We start from the raw sequence: 19,031 nt of genomic DNA, 5'->3' as shown, positions 1-19,031 counted from the left end.
CCCCGAAAACGCTACATAGAGCAAAATGTCAGAAATAGCCCAAAAAAAAATCGGCCTGGATTTTGTCCCAACCACTTCTACCCGGTATTAGACCTTCCCAGGAATGCCCCAAGACCCGGCAACCCACCCGCCAAGAAGCATAACACCCCCAAACAGGCCAAAAGCAAAATCTCATACTTGCAATATTTCTGGGTCTTCGGTCCAAACGCGCTGCGTAGCTAGGCCATAAGTCGGGGTTGGCACGACGGATTTCCTGAAAAGCAAATGCAATCAAGATTAGAGTGTCCCAGCAGTGCTCCCAGACCACGCAACTCACCCACAAACACCAGGAAGCCCCCCAAACAGGCCCCCGAAAACGCTACATAGAGCAAAATGTCAGAAATAGCCCAAAAAAAAATCGGCCTGGATTTTGTCCCAACCACTTCTACCCGGTATTAGACCTTCCCAGGAATGCCCCAAGACCCGGCAACCCACCCGCCAAGAAGCATAACACCCCCAAACAGGCCAAAAGCAAAATCTCATACTTGCAATATTTCTGGGCCTTCGGTCCAAACGCGCTGCGTAGCTAGGCCATAAGTCGGGGTTGGCACGACGGATTTCCTGAAAAGCAAATGCAATCAAGATTAGAGTGTCCCAGCAATGCTCTCAGACCACGAAACTCACCCACAAACAGACGGAACCCCCCCTAAGAGCACCTCAAAGGCAAGCAAGTCATCAAAAACACAAAAAAATTTCCGCCTCGGATTTGGTCCAAACCACTTTTAGTGCTTCACAGCAATGGCCCCAGACCCGTCAACTCACCTGCAAAGAGGTAGAACAACACCCCCACAAGTGCTGAGTCTTTCTTCATTGGGCGTAAACCAGCCCTCTGCTTTGATGGAAATAGGAGTCTGGAGGAGGAGGATAGAGGAGCATGTTCTTCTGAACTTGTGAACCTGAGGAATGCAGACTGCGGCACCTTCAAATAAATTAGCAAACAAGTGAAGACAGTTCTGCTGATGGGCTTGTTTTTGTGATTATCTGATTAAAGTTTGAATTATATTAACTGTGCACAACAAAGAAAGACAGACACACAGGAATAAAAGTGAATAAGGATGAAAAAGAAAGTTATTGATTCGTTGTCTCATTTTCAGGGCTCGAAGTCGGTATCACGGTCCAGGAATAAGAATAAGGCTTTGTCATCATACTCTGCGAATTCAGCCAGGGTGAGGTCAGTGGCACCTGACAGAGTAGAAATTCCCTCATCTATGTTGCTGGCCACCTCCTCTTCATCCGGCACGCTCTCTCGTACTCTTATATCTGGTGGTATGAGGTGCTGATTCATCTTGATCATTGTTAACCTCTCCACATTTTTGGGCGAGAGGCGGCTCCGTTTGGGAGTTACAATCCCACCAGCCGCACTGAAAACCCGTTCAGAAGACACACTTGCGAGTGGGCAAGACAAGTAGTTTAAAGCCAGGTTGGTGAGCTGTGGCCACAATTCTTTTTTCCCATGCCAATACGCCAATGGGTCAGAATTAACATAGACCTCTGTGGAGTCATTCAGATAGTCCTTCACCATCGACTCAAGGTCCTCCTCCAAGGTTCCTCCACTTTGCGTAGCTCTTGCTGTGCCTCTGACCTTTTGAGAACCAAACCCACGCAGAGCTAGCCAATCCTCTTCAGCCTCCAATGTTTCTGTTGTCTTTCGTGCAGATGATCCGGTTGCCGGTGTCTTTAACGGCTGAGAGGTCACTTGTGCCACAGCCACAGGTGCAGAAGTGGATTGTTTTGACTGGGGATGGCCTGCTGATGTACTGCCATTTCCTTCAATTTCCAGCCGTTCTGTTTCAAACTTCTTGGCTGACAAGGCTAGCCAACGTTTGTACTTTGTAACATCTTCATCACCAAAAGGAAAGAATGCTCTGCCTGCCAGCGCCTTTTTGTAGCGTGGATCCAGAATAGTAGCACAAATGTAATGCTGTTCTGAGTGGATCTTTTTAAGACGTTCATCACCTTGTAGGAGCTCTAATAATTGCTCAGCCAGAAGCAAAGAGTCTTTCTTTTTGTCATCTTTTCCAAACACAGAACACACCTCCTTCAGTTGGTCCTCCAGCATGTACAACAATGGGATAGCTTTTCCCAAATTAGAGTTCTCCTTGCTGACTGCACGCGTGAAGACCTTAAAAGGACGAAGCATGCGTGTTAGGCTTTCAACTATGTTCCATTGCGGCCCACCCATCCTCAGCTCCTCTATACCCTCTTTCAAGAAATATTGATCGAGTTGCGTATACTGCTCATACAGACGCTCAAGCATGTAGAAGGTTGAGTTCCAACGTGTTACCACCTCCTGGATGAGTGCTTTCACTGGCATTTGACATTGATATAGCATGCTCCTCAGCTGCTTCCGGGCCTTAAAAGAATGCCTGAAATGCTTGCAAATTTTTCGGCAGTTCTCCAATACACTGTACGCTGCACTGCGTTTATTACCCAAGAATTTTTGGACAACCAGGTTTATACAGTGCGCCAAACACGGCACTCTGAAATAGTAACCGTCCCTCATGGCCTTAACTATATTGGAGCCATTGTCCGTGGAAACATAACCAACCTTGCGTTTTAGTGGGGACAGACAGTTAAGGACCTTTGTGTTAAAGACATCCAAAATGTTTTCTGCTGTGTGACGTTTCTCCAAACCAAACATGGCTAGTGTTGCATGTTTCCGAGCACCTTTAAAAACAATGTTAGTGTCAACACCTGAGTTTAGCTTTGCTTTAGCCCCTGAAAAAGAGACCCAGTGTGCAGTGATGCACATGTAATCAGCGCCTGCGCCACTGGTCCACATGTCTGTTGTCAGATGTATAGTGTGAACAGCACTCTTCTGCAAAGCTGCCCCAATCACCTTCAGAACATCTTCATGTAGTGCTGGAACCGCAACTCGGGCAAAATAGAACCGGCTAGGAACCTTCCATTTAGGGCAGAGCGCTGTCACTAATTCTAGAAAACCAACCCCTTCTACAAAAGAAAAAGGGAGAAGGTCCAGAGCTAGCATTTTAGCCAGCTTAGTGTTATACAGACGGGTCATTGGGTGGTTGCGTTCATATTGCGCTTCTGTAAACAACATCTTTTTAATGTTGCCCTGGACCAATGATTTACGGGATGATGATGATCTCTTCGACCCAGTTACGCTCGCTGATGAACTTTCCCGCATTGATGTCTCACTCTCTCCCACACTCTTAGTGTGGCTCCCATGGGGTGTGCTGCTGACATGGGAACTGGGTGTAAGTGAAGTGTTTGAATCGTCTTCTTCTACCTCCTCGTCATCAGCAGATGACAAATCAACGTTTTCATTACGTGCAATTCCGGCTTTCTTGACCGCCTCTAGGTGCGGAAACCATTGGACAGGGTGCCTTCTCTCAAGATGACCTCTCTGGCCTCCGGTACCATAGTTAGAACCAAGCTTACCACGACTAAATCGAAGCTTACAAAGGCTACAAATGGCTACGTTTTCCTTTTTTGGGCAAACACTAAAGAAGTCCCAAACTGGAGACTTGAAATGTCTTCGGGGGCCGGAGGAGGCGGCGATACTGGTGGTGGTGGTCCTGCTGCTAATGACAGATGAAGTGGAGGATGTGGATTGCCGAACTTCAGTACGTTTTGCACTTTCACCACCACGAATTGAGGTCGAGGACGAGGTGGGTACCTTCTTGCGAAGAAATATGGAAGCGGTAGGTTTTGGTGTACTACTTAACTCCAAATCTAATGATTCCATTTCCATTGCCTCCTCGCCGACATCATCATCACGCTCAGCAGCTTCTCGGGATAGGGTCAAAATGTCTCTTTGCTGCATGCCCGGTGGGGCTGCAGTGAGCTTTGTGATGACTGGCTCGTCGTCATCGTGAGAGGCTTCATCACCAGCAGTATCTGTCACTTCTTGTTGAGCCTCATCACACTCCATAGGTTTGAGTTTTTGGACGACCTTCCTTTTACGCTTAGGAGGTACCGGTGTCAGATCATGGTGTGCCTCACTCTCAGGCTGCCGTGGTGGTAGTACCCATTCGTCATCCAGATCATCAGAAGGCGGTGGGCTTGAAGAAGATGTAGACACCCCCCTTGATCTTTTCCTTGCTAGGGATGTGGAAGACAATGAATGATCATCAGGAGGAATGGCTTCCAATGATACCTCAGCTTCATTGTCGATTTCCAAATGTGCCCCTACTTCGGGAGGAACAACTATTGTGGGCACTTGTGAACCTCCATGCACCTTTGCTTGCGCATCTCCTTTTGCTGCCTCTCCTTCCACATGTACTTGGGCGTGTACTTGCACATGGTGTTGTTGTTGCGGCTGTGGTTGTTCAACACTTGTCAGATGAGTTACAACAACCTGTGTTGATTCAGGGACATTGCTGCTACTTTCTTGCGATGAGCCAACATCACTGGTCGATGGTGATTGGAGAAGTACACTGACTGCCTCTGAAGCACTCAAGGGCTTTGACTTAAGTTGGCGTGGTGGTGGAGGCACTGAACCCAATGGAGCAGGGGTGCTGCTCTCAGCTTGGTCCCCAGCAGATCCTGCTGCTGCAGGCGTACTTTTTTTTTTGCTCCCAAAAAAAGTGGCGGGTGGCACACCAGCCTCCTTGGTAACTTGCTTCTTCTGCTCCTTACTAGCAACTTTCTTGCTAGAGGAGCTACGGAGAACTTTCTTTGGGGGCGGGGCCATCTTCTTCAGAGCAGGTCAGACAGCAGGCCGCAGTTGCACGAATTGTAGAGTTGTCTGAGGCCAGACGTGACGTCGCGTGACGTTATGCTGCACACACACACCGCTGCAGGACTTCTTCCTGGCACTGGTGGTTCTCTTGAGTCTTGTGCACCTAAAAAAAATGGAAGACAGAGGAACATCAGTTCAGTTATAGAGCACAAAAAAATCGAAAAACACTGCAAAATCAGCACAATCCCAATCCATCCATGCCCTCCATAATGTTTAAATTCAAGACAACCCACAGAAAGACTAGGCCCATGCAAGACTCACTACCCCTGGGCATAAATAAAGGTTGAAAAGTAGGCAAAATGGTTGGAGGCCTAACAACAAAGCCTGCATTTAAAATGGCCACTTGCCTGACAGCACATGGCCAGTGCCTGTAGCTGCACTCAAAATGGCCACCAGCCACATGGCATGTCCCTCCCCATGAACACCCCCAAAAATCGAAAAACACTGCAAAATCAGCACAATCCCATTCAATCCATGGCCTCCATGATGTTTAAATTCAAGACAACCCACAGAAATACTAGGCCCATGCAAGACTCACTACCCCTGGGCATAAATAAAGGTTGAAAAGTAGGCAAAATGGTTGGAGGCCTAACAACAAAGCCTGCATTCAAAATGGCCACTTGCCTGCCAGCACATGGCCAGTGCCTGTAGCTGCACTCAAAATGGCCACCAGCCACATGGCATGTCCCTCCCCATGAACACCCCCAAAAATCGAAAAACACTGCAAAATCAGCACAATCCCATTCCATCCATGGCCTCCATGATGTTTAAATTCAAGACAGCCCACAGAAAGACTAGGCCCATGCTAGACTCAAATACCCCTGGTGAAAAGGCCACAAGTACAGGCCCAAAAATCGAAAAACACTGCAAAATCAGCACAATCCCATTCCATCCATGGCCTCCATGATGTTTAAATTCAAGACAGCCCACAGAAAGACTAGGCCCATGCTAGACTCAAATACCCCTGGTGAAAAGGCCACAAGTACAGGCCCAAAAATCGAAAAACACTGCAAAATCAGCACAATCCCATTCCATCCATGGCCTCCATGATGTTTAAATTCAAGACAGCCCACAGAAAGACTAGGCCCATGCTAGACTCAAATACCCCTGGTGAAAAGGCCACAAGTACAGGCCCAAAAATCGAAAAACACTGCAAAATCAGCACAATCCCATTCAATCCATGGCCTCCATGATGTTTAAATTCAAGACAACCCACAGAAATACTAGGCCCATGCAAGACTCACTACCCCTGGGCATAAATAAAGGTTGAAAAGTAGGCAAAATGGTTGGAGGCCTAACAACAAAGCCTGCATTCAAAATGGCCACTTGCCTGCCAGCACATGGCCAGTGCCTGTAGCTGCACTCAAAATGGCCACCAGCCACATGGCATGTCCCTCCCCATGAACACCCCCAAAAATCGAAAAACACTGCAAAATCAGCACAATCCCATTCCATCCATGGCCTCCATGATGTTTAAATTCAAGACAGCCCACAGAAAGACTAGGCCCATGCTAGACTCAAATACCCCTGGTGAAAAGGCCACAAGTACAGGCCCAAAAATCGAAAAACACTGCAAAATCAGCACAATCCCATTCCATCCATGGCCTCCATGATGTTTAAATTCAAGACAGCCCACAGAAAGACTAGGCCCATGCTAGACTCAAATACCCCTGGTGAAAAGGCCACAAGTACAGGCCCAAAAATCGAAAAACACTGCAAAATCAGCACAATCCCATTCAATCCATGGCCTCCATGATGTTTAAATTCAAGACAACCCACAGAAATACTAGGCCCATGCAAGACTCACTACCCCTGGGCATAAATAAAGGTTGAAAAGTAGGCAAAATGGTTGGAGGCCTAACAACAAAGCCTGCATTCAAAATGGCCACTTGCCTGCCAGCACATGGCCAGTGCCTGTAGCTGCACTCAAAATGGCCACCAGCCACATGGCATGTCCCTCCCCATGAACACCCCCAAAAATCGAAAAACACTGCAAAATCAGCACAATCCCATTCCATCCATGGCCTCCATGATGTTTAAATTCAAGACAGCCCACAGAAAGACTAGGCCCATGCTAGACTCAAATACCCCTGGTGAAAAGGCCACAAGTACAGGCCCAAAAATCGAAAAACACTGCAAAATCAGCACAATCCCATTCCATCCATGGCCTCCATGATGTTTAAATTCAAGACAGCCCACAGAAAGACTAGGCCCATGCACCACTCACTACCCCTGGTCAAGGCCCCAACAACAGGTCAAAAATCGAAAAACACAAAATTTTACAAAAAAAAAAAAATCGAAAAACACAGAAAAATCAGCACAATCCCAATTCATCTATGGCCTCCATGATGTTTAAGTTCAAGACAACCCACAGAAAGAATCAGTCCACCCACCACTGAGTACCCCTGGGGAAAAGGCCCCAAAACAGCCCAAAAATCGAAAATCCCAAAATTTTAGTTGCAGCAACTGTAATGCCCCAAACAAACTTACTTGTAAAATTTCTAATCCAACAGTGATCCAAAGAAAGTCAAAAAGGCCTCAAATCCAAAGATCCAGCAGCATCCACAAAAAGTAATCCTTCCAGGTCCACATCCGAATGAAAAGTGACCAGGAGATGGACAAAGCACTGGGAGGAGCCTGCTGAACAGGAACAGGAAGTTGAAGACTATGGGGCACTTCCTTCCTCCCACCCCCCTGCCCCCCTCCCCAAAATGGACTCCTCGCTAAAAAAGTGCAGGCAAATGTCAAACTAAGGAGTTATTCACATAAAAATCATCATTTCTAGAAGGTTTATGCTGCTTGCTGGTGGATTTCTTGTGCAGAATTGCAAATTTATATTTTCGCTCGCCGCATCTCAAATCTCGCAATTGCGAAGTACCGCGAGACGTGATCTCGTCGTACTCGCGTTGACAAACTATCGCTGGCAAGCCGCGATGACGTAATCGCGCTCGCCAATTCCCGCGGGATCACACAGCAAGATCCAAAATGGCGCAGCACTCGCAAACTATCGAAAAAAACAACTCGGCAAACGATGATAAACGCCGCGCGCCGCAAAAATTGTATCACCAACGCCGCGCGCCGCCAAAAAAATCCGCTGCGTGCGAATTTGCGGATTTTGCGGGAAATCCGCAATTCTCGCGGATTGCGGATTTCCCGAAAATCCGCAAAATCCGCGAGCGGAACGGATTTTCCGCCCACGCTTACAGCCAGGCCGCCGGTTACGCCTAAAGCACAGGCAAAAACCAAAGAGCCTCCAACTACCTCCGTACCTGCTCCAAACAAGTGTGTATCTGCCAAATCTAATGCTAAACCTGTATCACAACCAGTACCGCAGTCACATCCTATCAGTCAACAAAACCCTACCCAATTGTCCCCTGCAGTTTTACCCCCTGTTGCTAATATCACCGTTGCACAGGGGTCACTGCAGCCATCTCAAGATAAAGCCCCGGTCACTCAAAAATCACATTATATGGATGCCAAGAGGGGGCCCAGGTCAAAACGCCCAGTTCATCTTCCACCAGAGGTTACACCATTCACGGTTATCCTAACGGGAGTTCGGGAACTTCCAGTGGGTACTGATGAACCTTCCTGGTCCCTTCTGAACAAAATCCTACAATGGCTTAGCATCAACAGGCCACTCCAGCCTACTAATACTTGTAGAATATCTTCTGTCCGTAGGGTTCCATGGGTGGGGGCGACTCCAAAGAGTATTCAGGGGGATTGCGTCATTGTTACCTGCGAAGACGCATCCTCTGTGAACCACATTTGTTCTTGGCCTGAGTTGGAGAAGAAAGGGGGAATCGATACTCAGCGGCTCTCCTTTTTCTATCCATCAGTATTTAACTTCCACGCTCCAATATCAGCCCCTAATTGGGTTATTCCTCATGAAGAACCATGGAATTTTGTAGGCCCCTGGGCAACACAAAAAAGTAGGAACAAGGATTGGCTATCACGTCCCTGGTACCCCAACAAAGGCCAACATATGGGGAAAGGATGGCAAGGTATCCATACTAGCAACAGATTCGATTGTCTGGAGATGGTCGACTGACGTAGTGCCCCAACACCCTCTAGCGAGCTTGCCACCAAGGTATCAGTCTATGCTAATGTTATGACATCCCGTAGGTCGGACTGTGTACCCGCCGTTGCACGGGTGGACAGACGATATGATACGGTAAATGAGGGAAGTCCCAACGAACAGCCTACCTCATATATTGATTCTAGTAACGACTTAAACATTCCCCCCTTTAAAGGCACCTACTGCATTAGTCCTGATGCGAACACACCTATTGACGCTCCCACAATAGGCTCAGTTGCTAGTCCCCTGAATATTAGTTCAACTATATCCTGTGTTACGCAGCCGGGAGCTGCTATCCAGGATTCCACCAAGCCAGCTGGTGTTACCCTTATTTCTTGGAACATCGCTGGCATTGCAGGGAAACTAGATTCACCCTTTTGGACCAGGTTTATTGGGGAAGGATATGATATAATCCTCCTCCAGGAAACATGGAGCCAGGAACAAATTAATATCGAAGGGTACTCATCTCATTGCCTTAAAGCTACCAAATCCAGCTCAGGTAGGGCTAAGGGGGGTCTCTTGCTGCTCCTGTCCAACAGGATGAATAACTGGGTAGTTAGAAGCAGTACGACTGTGGGAACCCACAGCCAGGTAGTGAGGGTTAAGTGCAGTAAGGGGATCGATTTGATTATTGTTAACTTCTATAACAATAACTTCGATGCCACTAGAGGGAACATTCTATACCCCCTTGAAAAGGAGATTGTAAGGGTCATGGGCATTTCGAATAGAAAGGCCGAGATCCTATGGGCAGGGGATTTTAACTTACAGCCATGCCATTTGCCCAATGGGAATCCCTGTGGTCTAGGAGCAGTAACGTCTGATCAATGGGGGGGACTGGGTGAGAGTGAGGAATTCCCCCATTTCCCACATTGTCATTATGGCACATTGCTTAACAAAATGTCAACCAAGCTAGACCTTTATCTGTTAAATTGTAATAAAAATGCACAGGCAGCTACATGTCCTACCTTTACAGGAAGGGATGCTGGGACATTTATAGATCATATCTTGCTGTCCAGCACTGGAGACTTCACTAACTTATATGTTAAAGTAGAAAGTCTCAGTGACCACAATAGTATTTGTATTACACTCCTGGGTCATGGTATATCATCACCTGAGTCAGGAGAAAAGTGCTCTACTGACCTAGTACCTATCAGACCAAATGGCCAAAGGATCAGATGGTCTGGAACAAACTCAAAAGTCAAACAGAAGGAGATAATAATCAGCTGTAAAATCCAAATATGCTATTGTTTAAGCGATGTAGTTATTCCCAAGTCCCTATTGTTAAATTTTATTAATATCAATGTTACCATTGAAAGTATTTTCACTAGGGCACCATCATCAGCCCGAGGGGTAAAGCAGGGTTGGTTCGATAAACCTTGCATGGTTGCACTCCGGGAATTAAAGAGGGCTTTGGGTACCAAACCACGAGATAGGGATGGAATAAAACTCCTCAGGGTTAACTATAAAACAGCCATCACCAACAGGAAAAAGTTCCTGCAGTGTGAGGCATGGGATAAGTTAAAGGAAGCAGCAGAAACCAAAAACTGCAAATTATACTGGGAAACGATTAACAGCCCTTTTCTCAACAATGACGACATCCCGGAATTAACTTCCTATATCGCATGCAATGACTGGATTACACATTTTTCCAACATCCTTAATCCTGATGGGATACCCCTCGAGCTAACTTTCGAGGCTACATCTTGGATACCCTTACCTTTGGGAGTAACACTGGAGGAACTCTATGATGGGCTCTCCAATAGCAAAGGAGGAAAAGCCCCGGGCCCGGATGGGGTCCCAATCGACTTGCTAAAAGCCGAACCACACCTGTGGGCACCCATCCTGGTGCGGATCTTTAATTGTGCGGCAGTAGATAATTTCCCCCCTTCCTGGGGCCAATCAGTTATAATTCCCCTATTTAAAAAAGGCAGTAAATCTGAGGCCTCCAACTACCGTCCGATCTCTCTGTTGGATGCTTCGGTTAAGGTTATGAGTCGTATTTTGCTTAAAAGGCTAGAAACCTGGGCAACCGATTCGAATATTTTAACCAAAGTACAATATGGGTTCCGTAAAGGTATGGGCACCTTGGAACAATGTGTTAACTTGGACCTTATTATTAATAAATATACTGTGGCCAAAAAAGGCAACCTTTTTTTATGTTTTGCTGATTTGAGCAGCGCGTTTGATTTAGTTAACCACGCTATTCTCTGGGAGGTTTTAATTGAATCTGGGGCACCGAAGGAAATAGTCCATTTTTTAGCCAGGCTTTATGAAAAACTTTCATGTAAGGTCCGCTATGGCACCCTAGGCGAATGTACACCATTTTTCAAAGTTTCACGGGGAATTCGCCAGGGATGCATTTTGGCCCCTCTTTTATTTTCACTTTTTATTAATGGCGTCGACCGTAACCTGGTTGATACTCCTGCAGATGCCCCATTGATTGGAGGAAAACCTATCCCACTTTTACTTTACGCGGACGACGCTGTTCTTTTATCCCGCACACAGATTGGTCTCCAGCGCCTAATTGATAGATTTATGTTGTTCATTCAAAATAGGAGGCTCTGTGTGAACAAATCCAAGACGTATGTCATGGCATGCGAGCAGGCTGTAAATAAGTCTAAGCATAGCTTTTTCCTGGACAAAGATAAAATGACATACGTCAAAACCTTCTGTTACTTGGGTATTACGTATAATAACTGTGGGTCCTGGATCTCTGAATTTGACAACATCAGATTGAAAATGTTGCGGTCCACCACCAGCATATTTCGATTTGCCTCTAAACTTGGCTCTAGAAGTATCCCAGATATGATTAACATTTATAACGCTCGCTGTGTCTCTTCTGCACTGTATGGGGCAGGTGTATGGGGCCACAGTGAAGGTCCTTCGCTCCAAGCTGATGAAAACAAATTTCTAAAGACATTGTTATGTGTTCCTTCCTCCGCCTCAGTACAATTGATTCATGATGAGGTAGGGATCGAGTTTATATCTGACTTAGCAGCCGTTCGGCCACTCTTATTGTGGCGTTCTATTTGGGCTAAGTCAGAGACTCGATTCACTCAAGAGATTATTCTTGATTGTATAGGTCTTGACCACTCATTGCGCATACAGTGGATGTGATATATTCAATTCTGGTATAACCTTCTATTTGACATCGATGTTTTTCTTGATCCAGAGCAAGCTGCTGCCATCCCCCAAAAAAGAAATTAAGTTAACATTTTTAAACTTTAAAAAAGGGGAGCGGGACCAGGTGTACGGCAAATTAGCCACCGTGAAGTTTTATAAAGACCTGAATTTAACTCCGGGGCTACAATCTTACCTTGTGAACGTGACTCGCCCATCACACCAATTTGTACTAACCCGTGTTAGATTGGGTATTGTCCACCACCTTGTTGCGTTTCCAACTCAGAAAGTCAGATCAGAGACTCCCTGCCCATGTGACAACACTTCACGCCAGAGTTGTTGCCATTTTTTACTTTTTTGTAAATTTTACCATTTCCTTAGGTTAAAATACCTTAAGCCTATTTTTATAAAATACAATACTCGTACCACAAAGACCGCATTAATACTATTAACTTCAATGGAGAATGTGGATATCTGTTTTTTTATGGCCACCTATATTTTGAAATGTACAGCTTCCAGGAAAAGTATAGTACTGTAACCTTTTGATACTTACCTGTCTGTAAATCTTTGTGACGTACAGCTGCCAGGAAATGTATAATGTTGCTTTCTTTTTATACATCCCTGTCTGTACATAACAGTTTTCTAAATGGTTAGAATTTCGGAACGGTCACTTGTGTTTTATGCCCATAGTATATATCGTAAGGTCCTTTTTATACTCTAAACACTCACCTTCCTATACCATTAGAGCGGTTTGGATTTGGTTCATTTTAATGTACAGCTGCCAGGAAACTCCACTTGTGTGTCAAATTTATCTGTCTGTACATATTTGTATATATCCCTATATCGCTTCTATTTTTTTTAACTCAGCTGCTGCCCAATGATTGATGTATATGTTTCTATTTATATTAGCTTTTTATACACCATTAATGTGAATATTGAGTACCAATTGTATATATAGGGTGTTGTATTTAATGTCGCTTGTATGATTTGTATCTTCAAATCGAATAAAAGCTTATGAATTAAAATTAATTAAAATTAGAATTAAAAGATTTAGTTGAATTAACTTTTTTATTATGATTTTTTATAATATCACATGCTGTTGTCTCTTGCATATTTTTCATTGTTAGCTATTACTAATGTGTTTTATGGATTTGTGTTTTTAATAATTTGTGATTTCAATGACTGTTCGTACTTAAAGATAAATTAATAAAATCTCCTTTGATATTTTATATGTTGTTTTGTAAATTTGTAATTTCGATGGGTGCCTCTATTGTTGACACATATTTTTAAGTATGTTGCGTATTTGTGATTTATGAATGTGAATTATTTGTTAGTTTATTCCAAGGGAAACACTTTCTTTTACAGAGCTACTTTAAGGGCCATCCCTTTGAGGAATTCAATGGGGATCCTATTAGGCCCCATTGCTTTTCCAGAGTTAATAGCAAAGATAGCTTTGCAGATTTCAGCTGCAGTTCTATCTGCATCTAGGGCGTCCCTGTCAGTGTCTGAGAGTGTAGGTGGAGTCATTTCCTCCAAGAGCTGACGAGAGTCTTTGGAGAAGGATGTAATCCTAGAGGTATATACGGCCTCCAGGTGATCTGCAAAGGCCTCCACTACATCCTAGGGGTCTGTTACCCACCTCACATCTTCCAGTAGGATTTCAGGAACCCATCGCGCTTCCTGATCTCGTCTTTCCAGCCATGCCAGCATTTTGCCGGCCCATTCCCTAAGTTCATAGACTCTATGGCGTGTCTGAAGTACTCTGGCTTGGACTTTTTCTCATGCTAGGGCTTTGTATTCTAATTGGTAATCCGGAGTTTGCGGGTTGTGGCTTCAGTGGGAGAGGCACTGTGTTCCGTCTCAAGGAGGAACAAGTCACTCTCTATCTGAGTCAGCTGTTTGTTGTGGTTTCGGAGATATCCGATTTTTAAGGCTAGGTCACAACCCTTAATTACTGCCTTATAGGCCTCCCATATAGTGTTTGCCGAGTCGACGGAGCCAATATTTTCAGTGAAGTAATGATCTGTGTGTTCAGCAAGGTCTTCTTTGATATCTGGAATTGTAAGGAACCATGGATTGATGATTATGGGGCCTCGGGCAAAGCGTCGGTAAAAAGTGAGTTCAACCCTGAGATGAGAGTTGTCGGAGATGCCTCTAGGGAGTCCCTGGGGATGTTGGAAATGCCCTATCTCTGTGAAGAACGTAAGGAAATAGTCGATGTGGGACATACTGTTATGTGCATTGGAGTAGTGCGTGAAATCAGTTATATAGGGATTCAGTGTTCGCCATATATCTGTGAGTCCCAGTGCTTGGGCGAAGTCCGCCATGGAGGTGTTACATCAGGAAGATGGTTTTTGAGGGTGTCTGTCAAACGTATCGTCCATAGTCATGTTAAAGTCTCCACCTAGAATAAAAATACCCGGGGAAAGATCAATGAGTATCTTGCCTAGATCTTGTAGTGCTGTCTTCCCCAACGCTGGCAGGAGATAGGCCAAAATTATATTCAGTTGCCTGCCCTCCCAGGTCACCTCTAGAACAGCGAATCTTCCCTGGGTGTTGTCCCAAACACGGGTGGTGTAAGGGCTAGATTTTTGCAGATGAGGATACCTGTACCTCTAGATCCAGACGTAAACCCGGCATGGGCCAAAAGTCTGTATCCCCATCTTTGTAGAGCTTTACAACTGTTACCCACAAAGTTAGTTTCTTGCATTAATATCAAATCTGGCGAGTGTTGTTTAAGGTATTGCAGGACAACCCCCCCTCTTTTTTTTGCTGCCTAGTCCATTGACATTTCAAGTCAATATTGACAGTTTATTGTCTTTAAAGTCCGCCATGTCTAGAAGTTAAAGGAAGCAAGTGTGGAGCCCTGTGCCAGTAATGGTGGCACTGACATTGAATTAAATGTTGAAAAGTGGTATTTGACCAGGGTGTTAGCGGGAGCCCCTCTGTCCCATCCCACTGTATGCCAACAAACACTGCTGTGTAGTCTTGTGGATTGGTGACGTCCAACTTACTCGTATGCTCTGTGCAAAGAAAACATAACAGTCAAAACCCCAAACTGCCCCCCACCCTCCTCCTGAGAACCCCTCCCTGCCCTCTGCCAGTGGAATCTGAACTATCCACTCCCCAACAAGGCAGAGTGCCTGTTGCCCTCATTCCCATTTGTGAGGTGCCTGGCAAACCACCTCCATCCCTCGCAATTCAACTTAGTATTTTCATAGTTTACTTAAACGCTGTTTGGTGCAGTCCAATCATCTTGTGTAATTCATGAGAGCTTCAAGTCCATGAGGCATGTGCTCGGTACCGTCAGCCCCACCTCAAATATATAGTCTGCACTCACTCAGAGAGTCATTGCAAGTCACCGAGCCAGTAATTGTAGATCTGATTAATAGATGTGGGTTAAAGCAGTAGGATCCTATTGCCTGAGTCAATGTGCTCTGGGTCCCCCTCTGGATGTCTCTCTCATGTTGTGGGAGTGGCCTGGTGACTGTTGCTAGGGCCGCCATTGTTCCATCCATCCGATTGTTTCCCCACTCGGCGCCACCCCACCATCCAGTCCCAAGCCTCCTCGGGGGACAGGAAAAATCATGTCTTGCCTTTGGACTCCACCAGTAGTTTGGCCGAGAATAGCATGGAGTATTTGATGTTTTTGTCATGGAGGGCTTTTTTAACTGCTGTAAAACTGCGACTTTGTGCTTGAACTTTGACAGTGAAGTCCGGTAAAAATGTTAGGCAAAAGTTAGGGAGTTGTTCTTCTCGTGCGGCGCCTTCGGGTCGGATTGGCTTATGGAGAGTTCCCTGGTGTTTTGGGGAAGTCTCCAGATCGACAGATGGAGAAATTAACTGATTTTCTGGCAAGGGCTGTGGAGCCCCCTTAGCAAGCAACAATTTCCTTTGACCGCTAGCCACGACCTACCTTATTATGAGCGATTGATGCAGATTTATAGGAAGATTAACAGAGTTGAGGGCCCCCACAAAAGAGGGTGTTTCTATATTTGTGTTGACTTTTGTGTTGGTATTACATTCAGAAATGCTTTTCATATACACCTTTAGTGTGATGTGACTGCAGTCTTTGGATAAGATCCAGCCCTAAGTAAAGTATTGTATTGATTGTTGCAATGCCAAGAAGAAATCAAGAATGCAGAAATTGCTGATGGCTCAAACTAAGGTTTTCCGAAGGGTGGTCAAGGTGATTTTCAGACATCGAACTTTCGTCCTGGTTGTGTTTCTGATGCTGGTGTCGGTGTCACTGCACAAGGCAATGGTTTGCAATTTGAAAAAGTTGGAACTACGAATCCTCATGGCAGAGATAGGGACTTTGTTGACAACATGACTAATCAAAATATTAATAATGGATGGATGAGAAATGACCCGTGCCACGTCTATGGGAAAACTGATCACTGGAAAGGAGATTGTACCCTCACGTGTGATAGTGCGCTTTACAAATACACATAACATCGTAGGTTTAATCCAAATAGATTTGCAAATGGTTCCCCAAATGCAGCAGAATATGAATCAGATGTCACAGAATGGGATGGCATAGCCAACTGACCCAGCCCTACAGGCTCCAGTGCAGAATATGAAGAATTTCAAGAGAGTTCAATAGAAATATTCCTTCAGCTCTGGTTCTGCAACTACCAATGTAGAATAATATGCAAGGTTTTAGATTTCAGCTAAGACCTTCAGTGATTATTGATGATTTTCCATAATTTGCACGTATACTTGGAGTTCCTATATGACCTGGTTTGGCCCAATGAAGGTTGTGGTACTGAAAATTCTGAACCTGTGTTTTAAATATCATGATTCTGTTATGAATTTGGTAACAGCAGACCGTAAACAGTGAGTTCAGCAAGTGCGAGTGTTTTCGTCATGTTACACCAATGAATTCACTGTGTATTTGAAGGTTTTGTTTTGAACCCTCGGGTTCTATCTTGTGAATAGCAGCCATTTTGTGCATTGCCCTTACAGTAGGCCCTCACCGTGGCAGAACAAGTATTAAAGGACATAACCCTAGCATGGGTTTGTGCTGACTTCTGCATGACCTGACGAAAGCTGACCCTGTTGCTTGAGGCTAACCATGCCAAGCCAGTTCCTGCCCTTTAGCTGATCAAGATTATAGATCAGAGCACAGGACATTGTAAAGATTTACTACACACAAACGTGCCTATCTTACTTCCATCTGTTCCTTTTCCTGCCTCCACAAGCTATTTATGACATTGGATGTGACCTTACTGTTTTAGGTTTATCCGGCCTTGTCAGCTAGAGAATGTACGCATTATGTGGACCTTGTTTATGGCCTGGACTTATCTTGAAAGTGGGTTTGTCATCATACAGTGCTTTGTGTGCACGTCCTGGGAGTGACCAACAATAATGTACTTCAAAGAGAAAATGTGTGCCTAGGGCATAATAAATGGTATAAAAGGTCTCTGCGGAGACCATTCAGCAGGCTGCCTCATTCAGTTGCATTAGGTGTGACTGGGCGACGTAGCCTCACAATTAATTGTAATAAAGATGTCTTTTTATATTTCAGATTCTCTGTTGATTTCTTTGCTGCTTTTGAATGGACTGCTTATTGGTAAGACCCCTGAGAAGGAGTATGAAGTTTTTAGTTACATCAGATGGCGCGACCAACGATGGGCCTCATCAAGAAGTGACTATCTGGAGGAGTAATCTTGTCAGAGGACAGAAATCTACTGGGGAAGGCAAGACAGAAATCTACTAAAAGAGGTACTCTGTGCACAGAGGTTCTGGGGGATTCTTTGTCTCTGCGGCCCGGTATATTTTTGATTTTTCTGACTTAAACTCTCCAAAAGATGTCACTCCTGACTGAGGAATCTTTTTGGCGTAAGTTTTTATTAAAAAAAAAGAGACTGTTAGTGCAGTTAGAACTTGGCAGTTAGAATTTGGACAAGGTTTGTATAGATTTGTATATGCGAATTGCAATTTGTGTAGGCAGGTAATGAAGGGATTTTTTTTCTCCATCTGCTTTAGTTGAAGTATAAGTGGGTCGCTCCCAGTCCTTTGTTCTGTCGTTCTTTGCTTAGTTTATTTTGTCCTTAGTACTATTTGAAGATTGCAATTTTCAATAACCAAGGGTCTTGTATATTTACGAGTGTATCGATAGAGATAGCCCCTTGAAGTTTGAAGCTAGATTAGTGAGCTATAAGATGCCTGATCTTAGCAAATTTGAAGGTTTGCGTTAGCCAACTTTGTAGATGTTTGGATTAGCCGGCTTCCCCTAAAGGGAATATCTAAATAGGTTAGATTTACAAACATATTTCTTCCTTGGTGATTTTGTATCCCCAAGGAATTAAAATATGACATAATACAAAACAAGGATCCTTTTCTCTGTGCAATTTTATGAATGGAGATATGCAGAACGATTTTTGGTGTTCTGCCAGCTACAGCTAGTGAATTGAGTGTATTTTTGGTTTCCTGCACATACGGTGGTCTGTTGGGCTGTTTCTGCAGTCTTTTGGAACACTATTGAGAAGTGTTTCTTGTAAATATGCCTTACAAATACTATTTACAAATGGTTTGGTTTACGTACAGTATGGACTGTCCTGTTTTCGTCCTGAGTGTTGATTTGTGGGTTTAATGTATGTTTAAATGTTTATGTGGTTTTTCTCATTAGTGTAATTTCAGTATGTAAATAGCGTTCGCGCAATTTATGAAAGCACTGTATTGTGTGTCCTGAATGTTTCAACACTTTCTGTTTATGTCTGAAATGAGCTCAATGTGTGTGTGTGGGTCACATTCAATGGATATAAATAAGGCCCCAAACAAAAACGAAATTACCTATTTTGCAAAAATAAATAAATTTACAGCATTTTCCTTAGATGCATTGTATTAGATGTTCACAGGCAAACCTTTTAGCTGCAGTATATTTGATCGGAATGTTCATTCAGCCAGCACTTTTCCATTTAAACACGGGTGGCATTTTGCATAACCGTCCTTTTAAATAAATGTGGCGCAAAAATGTGACGCAGGAATGTGACGCATTTTAAGTTAGGCATATGCGCTTAGGTTTGTGAGTTACTGCATCTAAATGATAGGCAAGGGATGCAGCGGACTCTTATATGTAGAACAATC

Source organism: Lissotriton vulgaris, chromosome 11 (genome assembly GCF_964263255.1).
Source record: "Lissotriton vulgaris chromosome 11, aLisVul1.2, whole genome shotgun sequence".
Classification (NCBI taxonomy): Eukaryota; Metazoa; Chordata; class Amphibia; order Caudata; family Salamandridae; genus Lissotriton; species Lissotriton vulgaris.
Note: the sequence above shows the minus strand (reverse complement) of the source record.